The 16,231-nt window shown below is 48.3% G+C and overlaps 1 protein-coding gene across 1 annotated transcript in view; it reads left to right on the top strand.

The window, feature by feature from the left end:
* The window catches only part of LOC119461323 (metabotropic glutamate receptor 5-like), a 390,655-nt gene that overhangs the window by 111,498 nt on the left and 262,926 nt on the right, over positions 1 to 16,231 (top strand). The window contains exon 2 of the mRNA XM_037722591.2: positions 10,536 to 10,620. The gene's annotated coding sequence lies outside the window, so the exon portion shown is untranslated. The remainder of the gene's footprint in view (positions 1 to 10,535; positions 10,621 to 16,231) is intronic.

Genomic DNA, 16,231 nt, shown 5'->3' with positions numbered 1-16,231 from the left:
TTTGGTGTAACTTGTGATAGAGTCGCATTGCTTCAGTTCTGCTATTTTGATGACGAAGCCTGACGAACGACAGCTTCGGAGGCTGCCGAAGAATTCTTTTATTTTTTTGTTGTTGTTGTGACATTGGTGTTGCTGCCGCAGATGCGTACAATTATCGTTATATCGTTCTGTTCTGGTAACTTATGTCAGAACTGTTCATCACGTCGGTCGACTCGAGAAAGGTACCTTCCGTATCGGAGACCGACGGGTGCTGCGCCACCCGCCGCCTCCACAAGGTGCTAGGACCAAAGCTGGCACCGACGAGCACTCCGCCATGACCTCCCAAGGGGTGACACCGGGTCAGAAACGCAGCTGATTTGTACAAGCCAGCTGACTGCAAGCGACAAGACACTGGTGACTCTGAAGACGAGTCAACAATCATCGAGGACGACACAAACGTGGCGAACCTTTCAGACCTCGACATGGACGAGGGGGTGCTTCCGAGTTGTGCGCCATCGTAAAGACAGGGCGGAGGGAATTCCAGTGCTAATCACTGCAGCATCCGAGAGAGCTGATTTAAGGCAAGTGAACCCTATTCTCCTGTATTCTGAGCTTGAAGCGATTCTCGGTGGAGCACCAGTGAAGAGCCGCTTCACAGCACAGGGAGCATTGCTCTTAGATTGGAGACAGAAGGACAAGCCAACATCCTTCTAGAGACCAAGAATATCGGCGGCATAGCCATATCTTCCCGTGTCCCGCACAGTTATATGAAAAAACACGTGCATTGTTAGAGGAGTCCCAAATGGTACTCGGATGAGGAACTGCTCACCTTCCTGAGACCTCAGGGAGTATTTCATGCAAAAAAGAACATCCGTCGGGTCCACACCTCGTCATCTGAATGGGAGTCAAGGCGCACTAACTCGGTGGTTCTCACATTTGCTCCAAATTCTGAACGCCCCGAGAAGATCAACCTTGTTTCACCAGACACGAGCTTGTCGACTACGTGGAGACACCACCACGCTGTTTAAGTGCCAGCGCTTCGGACATATCGCCAAGTACTGTCGTGGGAACAGAGGTGCAAGCGCTGTGGGGGACCTCATGATTTTAAGACGTGTGCAAGCAAAGAAAACTCTGTGTGTGCAAACTGCGGCGGCGACCATCCTGCTAGCTACGGTCGATGTCCTGCGCGGACAGCTGCTCAACGAAGGAATAAGATGTTTGTTTTGGGTCCAAGAATGCAAGCGCACCATCGAACACGAAGAAGACACTCAGCGCGCCACAACTAATGCTTTGGAAAGAGACTACGCTTCTGATTTCCCGCGTCTCACACGATAAACGAAGTATTGAGCCAACGCAAACGGTCACCGCCGCTGAGAAACCTGTTCCTAAAGAGTCCGAAAAGCGCACCTATGCGGCCGCAGTGAACCGACCTCAAGCACCACTTGGAAGCAGTCAGCTGGAAAACTGCCAGCATGTGATACGCGCTCTGTTCACGGCACTACGTTCCCACGTCGCGAAGATGCCTGCGAGCTCAACGAAGGATATGCTGGAAGCAGTGCTGGCTCTTGAGTCAGTAATACTCTGCTCTACTTCCACATACCCTCAGTAGCATAATGGCAATTTCTCGCCCACTTGGTCCATTCCGTCGCCCAAAAGTGCCCTTAATAATGCAATGGAACTGCGCCGGTATTCAACAGCGTCTGTGTGAACTCAGCCTTTTCCTTCGGACATACCTATACCAATTCTAGCCCTCTCGGAGGAGGTGGTCTCCTAATGGAAGGACGATCCCAGGGTACATCAGACATGGAAATCCGAGTATACCGTCATTTGCTAATGGAAGTGCGATGATATACATCAGGCGAGAAATACCTCACGTCGCCTTACCAGTGCAGGACCTTTGTTCTACTACTTGGAAGTCACCGCTGTGCAAGTGTGCCTAGGAAACCGAAAACTCAGTGTGGTGTCGGTGTATATAAGTCCACGCAGGAAGGTCTCTATGGAGGCGTTTATAAAGGACCTTTGCATTCGTTTTGCCCCTCTCCTAGAATAATCTGTGGCGATTTTAACGCACATCATTCGCTTTGGGGAGATAAGATTGCAGATTTCCGAGGCAAGGAACTTGTCGCAGCCGCGGATGCTGCTGACTTATGTATCGCGAACGATGGTAAACCAACTTTCTTCAGACCACCAGATTCATGGAGTGCCATAGACCTCGTGATCCATTCTACAGACCTTTACGTATCGTCGACAACGGCCCCAGACAGGATGGGCAGCGACCATTTTCCGATCTTCACCAACATCACCGGATTTCACACTGCTGGTCGACAATTCTGTGCTGTGACACGCTGGGACACATACAGAGAAGCGTTGGATGAATCCCTGGTGAGCTATTCGCAGATATGCTGCGGAGCAAGAGAGTGGCTACCTCAATGTTGAAACTGCCAGATCATTTTTCCTACTCCTGATTTGAAACTAAAGAACCTCTGCGCAGCGCGTAGGAGAGCGGAGCGGAAACTAATGAAAAACGAGAAAACGGGAAATCCCTCTGCAAAAACTGAATACAACAGGATAAACGCTGTCATCCGTCGTCACACAAAAAGGTTAAGACGAGTTCAGTGGGCTGCTTTCTGTGAGAGCTTATCGGCGTTTACTCCCATGACAAGAATATGGGGAGTAATGAATAGCCTATCCGGAAAGATTCGCCCGCACAGGCCATTTGAAGCACTTGCTTTGAAGCAAGGAAAAGATTTGCAAACCCTTGCAGAAGATTTGCAGATGGATCACATCTAGCAGATCAGCAGGAGTATCGAACCCTCTGTGTCTCAAGCATTCCATACCATGGATCGCCATTCACTTTCCTGTGAGTTGGATATGGCGCTCAGCAAATTAAGAAGACGCTGTGCTGTGGGTCCCGATTCGATCAGCAATCAGATGCGACAAATCTGCCGTACGAACGAAGACGTGCCCTTTCTGGACATATTTAATCACGTCTGGAGCACGGGAGAGATCCCAGAAACGTTGAAGATAGCCTGGGTGGTGCCAGTACTCAAGTCCGGGAAGGATCCTGCGAACCTCGCCTCATATCGGCCAGTATCGCTAACATCATGCGTATCAAAGTTGATGGAAAGACTAGTATGTGCGAGGTTAACATGTATCTTGAGCAAGGAAATAGACTGCCATCGTGCATGACCGGCTTTCGTCCACGGTTGAGTGCCCAGGACAGTGTCTTGGATTTAATAAGCCATATCGAGCACCATCGCGCGGACGGCCTTTCCACACTCGCCATCTTTATGGACGTTGCCAAGGCATACGACTGTGTGCTTCATACAGGCATCATCAACGGACTCCAAAACATGGGCGTCTCAGGAAATGCTCTTCGATTCATCCATGAATTTCTCAGAGATCGGTATGCCCAAGTTAAGCTCGGAAGTATAATGAGTGATAAGCGACGAATTTCCCTCGGTGTCCCACAAGGAAGCGTCCTATCTCCCTGCTTTTTAACGTGCCATGGCCAGCCTTCCAGATGCACTGAAAGTAGGTCGGACGGCAGTTAAAATGTCCATCTACGCAGATGACATCTGCATTTGGATCTCGGGGTACCAACACAAACGGTTGGCCCGGATCGCCCAGGGCGCAATCTCCGCCATCGAACGCCACTTATCGATGCTTGGCCTATCTTTATCAGCGGAAAAATCTGCCTTCATGCTTTTCCCGGGAGTGAGACGCAAGTCAACACGCCTGACGCTGAATATCAGAGGGCATTCAATTCTTCGTGCCACTCATGTTCGATTCCTGGGCGTCACCATCGACAGCAAGCTACTATGGCGTCGTGCGGTCGAAAGTGTTGTGGCTGCATCAGTGCAAAGAGTCAACGCACTTCGTCGATTGGCAGGTGTACGTTGGGGAAACAATCCTATGTCCATGCTTAAACTGAATGCGGCACTGATAACAAGCCGCATTCTCTATCAGCTCCCTCTGATATCCCCGTCATCGAGTCAATCCGAGCGCTTGGAGGCTGTGCACAGAAAGGGACTTCGCTTGGCGATGGGAGTTCCACAGACGGCTTCAAACAAGAAAGTCACTAATGAGGCAGAATCTCTTCCACTCCATCTCTTGGCATCTCAGGCGTTGCTGACGCAGCTATTAAGGCTGGGCGAGTCCCGCGCAGGCACGGCGCTTCTCCGGCGGCTAAGAGCAAGAACTCGCTCACATTTCCATGCGGCGCTGAACACTTTCCAATGTTTAGGATTGAAATGGCCTAAACGCAGTCGCCTTGACCCGCCATGGTCTTTTTCGGACGTTACCTGCAGCCTCAGTGTACCCCACCTACCGGCGAAACGCACCATTTCAACTGCAGAAGCAAAAATTATTGTGCTGGAACACTTGAGCACAGTATTTCAACGCCACTTACAAGTTTACACAGACGGCTCGGTGTGCGCACAAACAGATAGCTGTGCAGCGGCATTCTGCATACCATCCCTTGATGTGTCATGGTCTGGCCGACTGGATCGCGTAGTTTCCTCTACAACAGTAGAAAGCGCCGCAATCACCGCGGCTTTGCGGAAACTACGGGCCTTCTCTGCACGAGATGTCGTGGTGCTGACGGATTCCAAGTCAGCGTTACAGAGATTGCATCGTGGCCTACCTCTAGAGAAATTTACAAGGCAATCTCTGGCACTGATTAACGATCTAACAAGCAAAGGATTTAATATAAGATTCCAGTGGATACCATCACACGTAGGAATTGATGGAAACGAGAAAGCTGACGCCCTTGCACGCCTAGCGCTGACATGTGTACCAAAAGTGAAAGCTCCAAAAGCTCTTCAGAACCCTAAGGGTGTAATCCGCCTTCACTTTAGGGAGATCCACAAGAATCCCCACGACGCCTGCGTGACTCATGGATTACCCGCGAAGAAGCGACGCTTTTATACCGCATCAGGACCGACTCCGCGTACACCACAGCTTGGTTATTCAAGACTGCGCTTCGCGCTTCCCCATTCTGTGCTTTCTGTGGTGACATTGGCGACATCGAACATTACATTTGGATATGCCCGCAGTTTGACAAAGAAAGAAAAGCGATGATCGACAGCCTACAAAAGAGCGGTCTTACGCACAGGACATTTGAAGACGTCGTTTTCCCCGGAGGACCTGCGACAACCAGGAAGAGAGTGCAACGACTGCTGCTGGCCTTCCTGCGAGACACGGGGCTCATAGACACTTGGTGACACACCCCTGATATCAACTCGAAGGAGGATCAGGCGGAACAATTGCCGGCTATGTATGCCAGGCTAACCCCGCCTGCTTCAACATCATCACCACCACCACCACCACCACCACCAGATGCGCAATTATCCGCGTTTTCATTGCCTGATATCTTAACGTGACTTAACGTGCTTCCTAGTATGTTAGCGTGAATTTTCCTTGATTGTTGAAGAACAACATGTTTGAGATATCGTCCAGTAGAGGTGCAGAGTCACATTTTTTCATATGTATTTATTTACAATGAATCGCAATGATTCACAATGAACCAATATACAGGGTTTTCATTTTTAAGTTTACGGAATTTTTAAAAATCGCCTGTGGCAGGTAGCATAATTCTCATCATTGAGCTGGGTTATTAGATTAGGCGGACATTAGTAGCACTAGGAATCGCAACACATATTAAACTAATTGACAAACACTGACTAATGAACTTCCTAGCTAATTACTTTACAACGCATATTTTAATTTACGAATTGTTGCCGGTGAGTTTGCAAGACGCATCCACTTGAAATGTATTTCCAGGATGAGACCAGTTTTGAGACATTATTTCCCATAGTGCGGGATGAAATACATGGGCGTTCCAGTTAAGTTTGTGCTTAAATGCATAAAACAGCATTTTGGCAAAAACGCAAGTGGAACAACAGTGCATTTTTAAGGCGAGTTTAATGGCGCATATCTCTAAAGTGGTGTCATTCTGGAAATTCATTCCGACTGGATACGCCTGACAAGCTCACCGGCTACAAATCGTAAATTGCAATGTATGTCATAAAGTAAATTACTAAGGAGTTAATTAAGTAATTATTCAAGAAGAAGAACTCAAAAATGAACACTCTGTATATGAATGCATTTTTGGGCTTTCCGGTGATAATCGTTTTTTCACCATCGACCATATGGCGTAAACTTCGGCAATGAAGACCGATGCGAAATTAGGTAATTAGATAGACGCTTCCCAATTTTTCGCCCCGATCTCAACACTCCAGTATTTTTTGTGTCTTCAGGCCACCCGCGTAGAATTCTGTGTGACTTGTATATTTCTCCTGAACTACGCGAAACTTTTGTGCTATGTGCTCGTGTGCATTGTCTTTCTTCTTTAGATGAGTAATGTCAGATAACAGATCTGTGTAAGATCGTACTATGGCGCCAGTCGATAGATGGCTTCTTAGTGACGTAATGTACCTCACTAGATAACTTCAGACAATAAGCGGTTGATGAAATGGACAGTGCACTATGTGGACTCTTACAAAAATGTAACATACCACGAGGTGGACTTTGATTGAATGCCCCGCCACTACATGTCTCTGCGAGCACTCACCTCTTCATGTACATACTTCTTCCAGTACACGTCTAGTGCGCATGCGCTTTGCTAAAAATGGTCCGTCGTATTATGCATGTCATATACGTGGGGCCACTTACGCAGTTGCGCGTAAGTGTGTGCGGTGATCGTGACCAACGGTGACAGTAGGTCCGTGTTCCTCGTATCTCTTGCTCTCGCTCTTTCACGGCATTCATATATGTTTGTACGTCACTTACTATTGCGCAAGCCGTATGGCACGGTACACTAGCAACGAGGAAATCACACTCAATGTGGATACAAGAGAGGGCAAGGGGGAGGAGGGAGGGGCAAACTGATTTTACATGGGACCAAGTCAGCCCAACAAAAGGCCTATTGGGACCTGCATGCAATGATGCTTGAATAGCTTTTAGTCCGCACATTTTATGGATGTTTGCCGTCCGCTGTTTCATCTGTAGCCATCGCTTCAGGGGGCCGAATTCACAAAGCTTATCACTCGCAAGAACTCCGCTATTGGTTGACCGCCTATACGCTATTACTGTGTCAAACAACACGGTTAGTGGTATCTCCTCTTATGGGTTTAAAAAAAAAAGAAACTTTCGTTTTCGAAACGCAGACCCAGCTTCCTGTCTTACCTTTCCGCTCACGTCTTCATTTTTACTGCTCTACGTTATTCTGTTCACGCTCGCTAGTATATAGCCTCGCGCAGGCGAACTCGGATACTTTGCCGCTGAAGCTCGCAGTACACGTGACGGCGGCAGCGGTGGATGCAATACACTGATCGATGTCGGTGCTAGTTACTTACTCAAACACTGACTTCGTTTTTTTTCCCTTCTACTCGCGCCGATTTCTCTGATGTTACGATGAGAGCGGTCCGCAAGAATATCGCGGCCGCAGCAACACTCCGCAGAACTTTTCCGCTTTTCCATCGACAGGGAAAGGCGAACGATATCGAACGACCAGACGCGGCCCATGAAGTTATCGGTGGTGGAGAAGGAACTTCACGTTCGCCGTGTAACCCCCACTTCCCCGTCTCTTCCAACTGCCAAGCCAAGAGTCCCTGGCTCAGCCGCGGTCCGGCATCGGCGTCGTAAAGTGCTCACTCCGGTGTTATACGAGAGGAAAGGAAAGGAGCGAGGACGGGCGTTGGGGAGCTCGCAAGCCGTAGTTCCGTACTCGCTTCCTCACTAAATGCGTGCAGTACTCTCGAGGCCTAGAGCCCGCATCAACGAATGCCGGAAACAGTCGCAAGATCCTTTCCGCAAAGACACCGCAATAACAATTCCCCGATTGGCTGGCGCCCGTATACGAAAAGCCAGTCATCATCGCCGAGGCAGCCGTGCAGCTCAGGGCACAGCCTGTCGGGAACTCTTCTTACGTCATATTCGGTTCGATGATTCGGCTGCCCCTATTGGCGGATGCCTACTTCAGCTTCCACCACGCTGTATGGTTTTAAGCAGGCAGAGCCCGTGGGGAGCTGCGCTCCCGTGGGAGCGAGAGTGGGTGGCGAGGGAGAAGGAAAAAAAAAGCCGAGCCTGGCAGCAGGGATTTCTGACCTTCGCTGGCTGACCGTCGGGGGAGCGTCTTCTTCGGTTTCTTTTATCGTTTCGTGTCACATTTAATGGGGGAGAAGCGGTAGATGACGAAACAGGATCTTCGACCTCTGCGAGGGAGTGCGTCATGGCGCTCCTGAAAGCCGCCCCCGCTCTCCCTTCCATCCCCGTTTTCTCTCATGGCCGCCTTATTTATTAACATAAAATATCCCTGGCACGAGGCTCACGGCGGACCGCTTGTAAAACTCGTAAAACCAAAGTTTATTGTCGGACCCTCAAGCCCGCACCCGAGTTGGGCGCTGAGTCCTGCGAATAGAAGCGAAAGTGTAACTGACGGTATACGTAGGAAGGGGTAGGAGACCTGCAAAGGCCTAAAAGAAATAAGAAACATAAATAAGCGGATGAAATAACTGCAACGACGACCACGACGAATGCTCGGTCAGAAGAAAAAAAAAGCAAAAAGAAAAGGAGGGGGGGGGGGGGGTCATAAGGTACACACACAAATGGTATTACCTATACGTGTAACTGGAAGAAAAAGGCGTACGATCGAGGGCTGTATCGTAAAGAAGGCCCGGCGGCCTTTAATACATATGTGTTTGTTGTATGTCTGTGTGTAGTGTATACTTGTGCCTACGTTCGTAAGCGCATTCTTTTTTTCTAAATTTATTTTTTATGTGTATCTCCCAAGTGCCCCGAGTTACCGTGTTCGGCGCCGCGCAACCTGCCCCGGCATCGCGTGGCGCCCGGTTTACGATCAGGTCGCCTCGGCTCCGTCTTCTTTCTCAAATATATATATATATATATATATATATATATATATGTATATATAGGGTGAAACGTTGAACGCTTTACTTGTTTCCAACCGTTCGGCGTTTCTTGCTCATGCTCCTGCTCTTTTTTTTTTTTTTTTCGCGCCGCTTTTTCAGGCCTACGTTCCAGGTAAACAAAGACACTTTTAGAGGGGGTCCTCTGTGGCTCTGCCCTGGGTGTAATGGTATTCGAACGTTGCAGTGAACGCCGTCGGAAGTGCTCGAAACGCCTCCTGTTTTGTCCCTGTTCTTAGGAGAGAAAAGGCTCGTTATTCGGGCCACGATAGATCATGTCGTAAATTTTGACAATACTTTTGCACGTTCGCGAAATAACTGCGATGGTTCATTTGTTTCGTTGCTACGTTTGTATCAACGTACCGACACCTTATCGATATAGTAATCGTCGATGATAGTGAAAATTGCGCAGGACGAAGAAGGGGGATCGATTTCATGAAGCTTCACTAATAAAATGTTCACTGACACGATTGACTGACTTGCTTTTACAAATAGTTCTACTAGCGGGGACCTTTTGTGCGCATTCCTTTTTCCTCCCCCCCAAGCGTAGGGTAGCCAACCGGGCACATCCTTGGTTAACCTTCCTACCTTTCCGTTCTCGTTTCTCTTTCTCTCTCTCAGCTATAATCCCTTCAGCGGTGAATAAAAAAAGTGAGAGAGAGGCCAACTGCAACAGAAATAAAGAAAATTAAAAAAGTTGTCGCAGTTTCACCTGAAAGGTGAAGCATCAATTGCGATAGCAAACTTGTAGAGAGCTATACGGAGTAATGATATTAGCTTTATCAGCTGTATAAACTTGGACATGCAGCAGCATCGGCAACACGCAGAACTGTTGTCGACGCCATCCGCGTTTTGCCCGCGTTCGCTCAAAATGCGTGCGGCGTTGGTGACTGTTGCCGGAGCCTCTGATATAAATAGGCACTGCGTGCCGCAGCTAAACGTCGCCTCCCCACGGCCTCTCGCTCGTCCGAAGAAGGCGCGTTTGCTCTACATACATGGTGATTGTGAAGGAGAGCAGAGACGCCTACTTCTGCAGCCCTTAAGCGAGCACGGCGCAGAACGCGCGTTTGTTCTCCGCCGTGCGTTCACTCCCCGTGAAAGACGCGCCCCTCGCGCCCTTTCACTCGCACATACAGCGTTCGGCGACGATTTCTTCTCCAAATGACGTCATACGGAACCTCACGGCGACGGCGACGGCGACGCCGACGGCAGAAATCTGCTTTTGAGTGTCCATATAATTGCTATCGCAATAAAAACAAAAACAAATAAGGACGCAGCAAAATGTTTGTTTGAGCCTGTGTGGCGTTGGAGGGGGGGGGGGGGGGATGCGGAGAGGGTAAGGCAGGACGGGACGATAGGAACTATGCTGCCTTTGGGCAGCCACAGGTAACAACCGGACATGCGCTTAACAGAACACTGGCTACGTTTTTTTACCTATCTGTTGGAGCATGTAACGTCTTAGGACGGCGTTTACACTTAAATTGAGGCGTCATTTTCCAGAAGAACGAACACAGCGTAACCACACGCGTACCTCACATAGGCACGCTTTAGTATACGGTCTCTGTATTCGACTGAGCTTCTGAGAGCAGTTGGTAACGGCAATGTTGCTCGGCTTCTTTCGCGCAGGTAGTGGACGCCGATGTCTCCGAGAAGCCGCTTCCAAGCCATTCGCCGTTATGGTTAAACCTCCAAGCACCCTGACAGCTGTCAAGTGAGTACCGTGCACTGTTAGTGCATTTTTTCTCTCGATCATTTCCTCAATAAACGCCTCAGCGTGTGCTCTATAGTGCTGGATTATAGCGAAACGAAGTGTATACAACACATGTCACTTGCATTCTGAGGGTGTATGTCACACATGCACTGGACAGACCGACAGCAGGCTTTACGTTCAGTTATTGTTCACTGAGGGATGAGGAAAGGGAGTTGGAACGCTGATCGCTTTCACGGTTCCGTCATGCTGAGATTCGCTCAGACATTAACTGTCAGTTGTTGCTCTATTAGATTAACTGCTAGTGTTGCTCAAAGACGTATAATCATCCTAGCAGACGGTTACGACTTGAACCGTGTGGACCCAAGGCAACGATCTTGCGTTGCGGATTCGCCATTATTTCGCCCTGGTGGTAACGTTCTTTTATGCTCGTTTTGGAAATGAAATAATTGCTCCACCCGGGCAATGTTGCGGCTACAACATATCGGGCTTACTTGCTACAATACGCCGTCTGCAGTGTCGCCTTGTGATTCGGCGATGTGCGGAGCGCTGGATTCGCAATGTTGAAAACGCAGCTTTTCTTCGCATTACATGTTGGGAAACGCCGCGCTTTTCGATATGGATTTCTGTGTATTACCTCAACACTGAAAGATCGTGTTGCGCTGCTTCTGATAGGCCTCGGGAAAGCTCCTTTTCGCGTAAAATTTCAAAACATCTCTACGCAGTAACAGTCTGGCGTGTTACATCCATCCGAATTCATCGTTTCGTATACTTTGTTTCATCAGCTGCTTTCACATTTTGCGCAGTTTTATTTTTTGCGTGAGCGTGTGTATTCGATCTCAGAAGCCACGAAATCGCGTCAGCTTTAAAGAGAGCCTTTCAGAGAGCGAACTGGCCTTTGAAATAAAGATAGATAAATGCAAGAAAGTGATAAATGTTTGGTTCTCTTAAATGATATTTCAAAGCTCTTGTGCGTATACCCGGAGTTGTGAAAGTGGTCCAGCAACGATTTCCTTTCGGGCGAACGTTGCAAAGTCTGGGCCCCAAGTTTTGATGAGGTGGAAAAGTCGGAAACGATATACCAAGAAAATATAAAAAAGAGGATCAATACCGAGCCATAGAAAGACATATCGCTGTTTTTTTTTCTCCTTACGCTTGGATGTCATTTACACTTCTGGGTCGTTACGAGCCGATCCGACTTCACGCATTTCTCCTAGAACGAAAAAAAAAAAACAGAATCCGAAAAAGACGATGTGAAATAAAGAAAGTGGTCCCGGACATGATGCAAGACGGGTGTCGTGACCTCACGCTCCTCCGAAGATGTTTGCTTACTTTTCGACCTTGTGAACTAATTTTTTTCCCCACTGGCTTTTATCCCAGTCACACACTACTATATCGCTAGCGAGAGATGCGTGAAACACTCGCACAAAAAGTCAAACAAAGGTATACGCAGACAAAAAACACGTTTATACGAAGGACAGTTTTAGAACAATAGATCTGGTGTTTTGTTGTTGCCTTTTTGCCGGGATAGAAAGCAGGTCACACCGCAGGAAAGTTAAAGGGAGTCATTTGTGGCGTCCCCGTTATATGTTGAGAAGCCCTCTTTTAAAAGCGTCGAGGTGGATGCTTCGATGGGTGCCGGCTATACAACTTAACTTACGCATCGAAAGTAACGCGACAGCTTCTAATAAATGAAATTAAGTATAAAGCAGACGACGTAAATGGGAGAAATACAGACAAACAGTTCCACAGCTCTACATACGTACATTAAAAGCGATCTGCGCAGGAAACTAGATGATCGTCCTCTGAGTGAACAGACTATACTAGAATGCCGTCCCCACCGATCATCGGCTCAGAAGGCAGTGAAAGCAGTTTTGTGCTTTCTAAGAGCGTCTGGTTTGTACGAGCGCCCTTGACTCTGCAGTACGGTCCATGCACGTCTCCATAACCCCACCCTCTCTCTTTCCTTTCTTTCTCTTCCCCTTCTCTCTTCCCCCCACGTAGGGTAGCCAACAGGACTCTTGAATAGTTAACCTCCCTGCCTTGCTTATATATATATACGCTGTACACTATTTACAGTACGCACATGTGATGCGCCATTACGTTGCTACTCGTATTTGTATGTTACTTGACGATGCATAGAAGAACAGTACATGTGCCGCTCAAAAAGCAAAATATCATTTGCTCCGCTGTCGGCAAGTGTAAAGCAAAGATGTACGGTACGACTGTATGGACATCCCTATGCCAATGGTCTCGGTTTTTAGAAACGCAAACTTATAGCTGATAGCTAGAGTTTCAATTTCATACGCCCGAGAAATCTTTTTGTAAGCCCCTTTATTGGGATCGCAAAGAAAGGAGATGGAAAATTTGCGCCAGTGCACAGTGAACGTTGTTTCGTAAGCGAAGCGTGTCTGCATATTATTAATAGATCCAGTGTTTAATTGTGAGACCGTTAGCGACAATACGAAGGAGCAAGAGAGATAAAAAGAACTAGGGAGCAAGACCGAGCGGCGAGAGGATGTGGGAGGCCGTTTAATGTTTCTGAGACGACCCAGGAAATGGAACCGGCAGAAAAATAAAAAAAAGAAAAGAAAAAAAAAAAACAATTAAGCGACTGTCTAGAGCCGGCTATCTGGAAAATCGCCCTTTCCAACACGGCCTCGCTCTGCACGAAAGTTCCACGAAAGCCTGTGATGAAAACCTACGAGTAACAAAAAGAACAGTGTCCGAGGAACTTAACAGGAGGCGGAGCTCCGTTCGCACTCTCGCGAGGCCTGTTTCACAGCAGATGTCGGAACGACTTGGTGAGGCTTAACCAATACTGACAACAGCGAGTACACACTTCGCAAAACATGCCGTTGTCTCTCATCCTTAACGCCCATGCTTCTTTCCCCTATAGTATATACTTCCGCTGGGTGGGGAAACAAACAAAAGCACAGGCTGGTATCCGCGACAGCGATTAAGAAACAAGTCACCCTTCTATAACGAAGACGGCAGCGCAGAGTATAAGTACCATGATGGGATGAGGGGGGGGGGGGTGGAGGGGGGAGGGGTGGTAATTAAATTGTGCCCTTCATTTTCAGCCTGCCACGACAGCGAGCCCAGTTCTCGAGATTCTGCAACTCCCTGCGCCGGTTGTTGTGCCATTCGCTCCGTATACGGAGGAGGCGTATCGTTGTACGTTCAATCTCGTAGGTTCCGTGCAGTGTAATTGGTAAAGCAGGCTCTCAGTGCTCAAATAAGGCGGGAGTGCCGGACATACGAGCGACGACTATTGATAATTACAATATTTCACAATCGGCTGAGATGAGAACAACAGCCGAAGGGGCGGAAGATGTTCATCTGGATCACGAATAAAAGATGAAACTAGTCGTCGATGTACGCAAAACCGAAGGGCAGGGCTCGCTTCAAGGTGTCAACGAAGTGGTGCAGGTTTTTGATCAGAATTTGCGTATGCCGAACAGCTTGCGGACCTATAGCACAAGAGACTATAATGACCTGGTGATGATCGGCGTTTTAGTCATATCAGAAGGCTCGACTGTGATCTGGCGGTAGGACTTGGCTGTATATAGGTTGAATTTGGACGTGAGTGACCTAATTGTTTTCGACGGTGATTCAGTACTTCGTCCGCTGCACGACTGCTGTTTGTTGCGATAAGATCCCGCGCTCCCTTTTGTCGGAGGTTTCTCTCCGGTTTTGCTTCGTACGAGGAGTGAAGTTGCGGATACCAGAACCACCAGCGCACAGATAACCACGAAATTACGCAAGTAGATCTTCTCCTCGTGCTAGTAAGTGTAGTAGATTACAGGAATTAGGCAGTACGGTTTTGTCGCATGCCTAAGCCGCAATGGGATTGTAAACTTCGAGCGTGTATGTCTCACGCTGTCCGGAATTAGAAATAACAGACTAAGTTAAGCGCGTGAAGAAGTGATCCTCCAGAGGGGCAGCAGCGTCTAAATGGCTCTCTTTTCGTCTGACGTGAAGTCTCAAGCGCTATTGAATTTGGGGAACCGTCGGCGGGGCGAGCTTTCCCCGGGAGGACGAAAGGCGCAGACTTTTTCTTCAGAAGAGGTCGCCCGTCCTGACTGCTTAGTGGAGCACTGCGTTGTTCGAACGCGCTCCCCATCCTCCCTGACTGCGTGGGCACGGCTGGCGACGTTGCGCCCAGTGCGTTGCACGGTACTACGTGAAAGCGGGCACTAAGTGAGTGTGCAGCACACATATATAAACCCTCTCGTAGTTATCGTCTGTCAGCTTTGTTTATTTCGGTCCCCCCTGCCACAACGCGTCGCTGCTCGCACACAGCCGCCATGCTTCGGCGAAAGAAAGTCCCTTCGCGAACCCCCCCCGTTTCCGTCGCCTTCCTTCGCCTCCTCATACAAACTACACAGCACTCACCGACGGCGATCGTGTGCGCCGTGCATTGTTTGGCCCGGCGTGCTTCATCTTCATTTGGCGCGGCGCGCTGCGCAGGACAAGCTGGGAGCGAAGAAGCTGAGGACGATGAGAGATCTCCGCCTTCCCTTCCGCCCACCCTTCCTCCGTCTGCGCATTTGTCCCCCTCTCCCTTCTGTAATGAGAGGAGGAATCTATACCCACTTGTGCCCCAGCGGCCGCCCCAGTACAGTCGTTTAAGTTTGTTTATTATGATTAAGCCAGCGCCTCTCGCTGTTTCCCCTTTGTTTCTTTACAACTTCTTCGTATATTATTTAATGCGAGCGTGGAAAACGCGCAGCTTTGTCTGGACGTGAGAGCGATCAATCCAGCTTTAATCTTTTACGGCTCGTTTTTCAATTTTGACTCGCCGCTAGTATACTTCGGTGAGGTTTCTCATGTTTTGTTACTCGAAAAAAAAAAAAAAACTATTAAGCGTTGTTGAGCTTCGCTCTCAGGACTCCAGATAAGTTTACAAAAGGTCCCGAGCCTTCTTTCACTTTTTAGATCCAAACTTCAAACGTGTTGTACGTTTGCGCATTGTGTTGATAACGGTTAAAAAATGGCGATTCTCCCCGGTAACGACGTATATATTTCGATAATTCACGCGTGCGGAGCTGCTGTACATGAGAATTGACAATCAACAGTAGCAGAACTGATGTTAAAGAGAAACATAAAACAGTTCGAGCATTTGTACGACCGTATACTGCGTCGTATAACATGCATACTTGCGCGCCTTACTCGTTCTGCGAGTCTCCGCTGATTGAAACGAACGTCTTGCACTGTTTACGCGACATAAAAGATCGCCGGACAATTCCTTTCAACTCTTATTCATATCTTAACAGGCATGATAATTTCTGTTAAGCAATGTCGTGTAAAACCTTCCATGACGAATCAAAACGTTTCAGGGGATTAGTTTTATGCGTAGGAAAATATGCCAGGAAAAAAAAAAACACAACGTGTGCACCGACTTCACTCGAAACGCATTTAACCTCGTCAAATATAGACTTAATCGCATTAATGCAAACTTAATCACTTAAACCGAGGCAATGCTTCCTTACCCCACTAGTTTAAGTAGGAAATGGTCGCGAGAACTTGTGCGGTTACAGCAATGACGGGCCTCTGGCTGCCGATTTACGCCTTCGAGAAATGTGTTTTCCAGGCCTTTTATAAGCTATCA

This window comes from Dermacentor silvarum, chromosome 8 (genome assembly GCF_013339745.2).
Source record: "Dermacentor silvarum isolate Dsil-2018 chromosome 8, BIME_Dsil_1.4, whole genome shotgun sequence".
Lineage (NCBI taxonomy): Eukaryota > Metazoa > Arthropoda > Arachnida > Ixodida > Ixodidae > Dermacentor > Dermacentor silvarum.
Note: the sequence above shows the minus strand (reverse complement) of the source record. Positions and strands in the feature narration are given on the sequence as shown.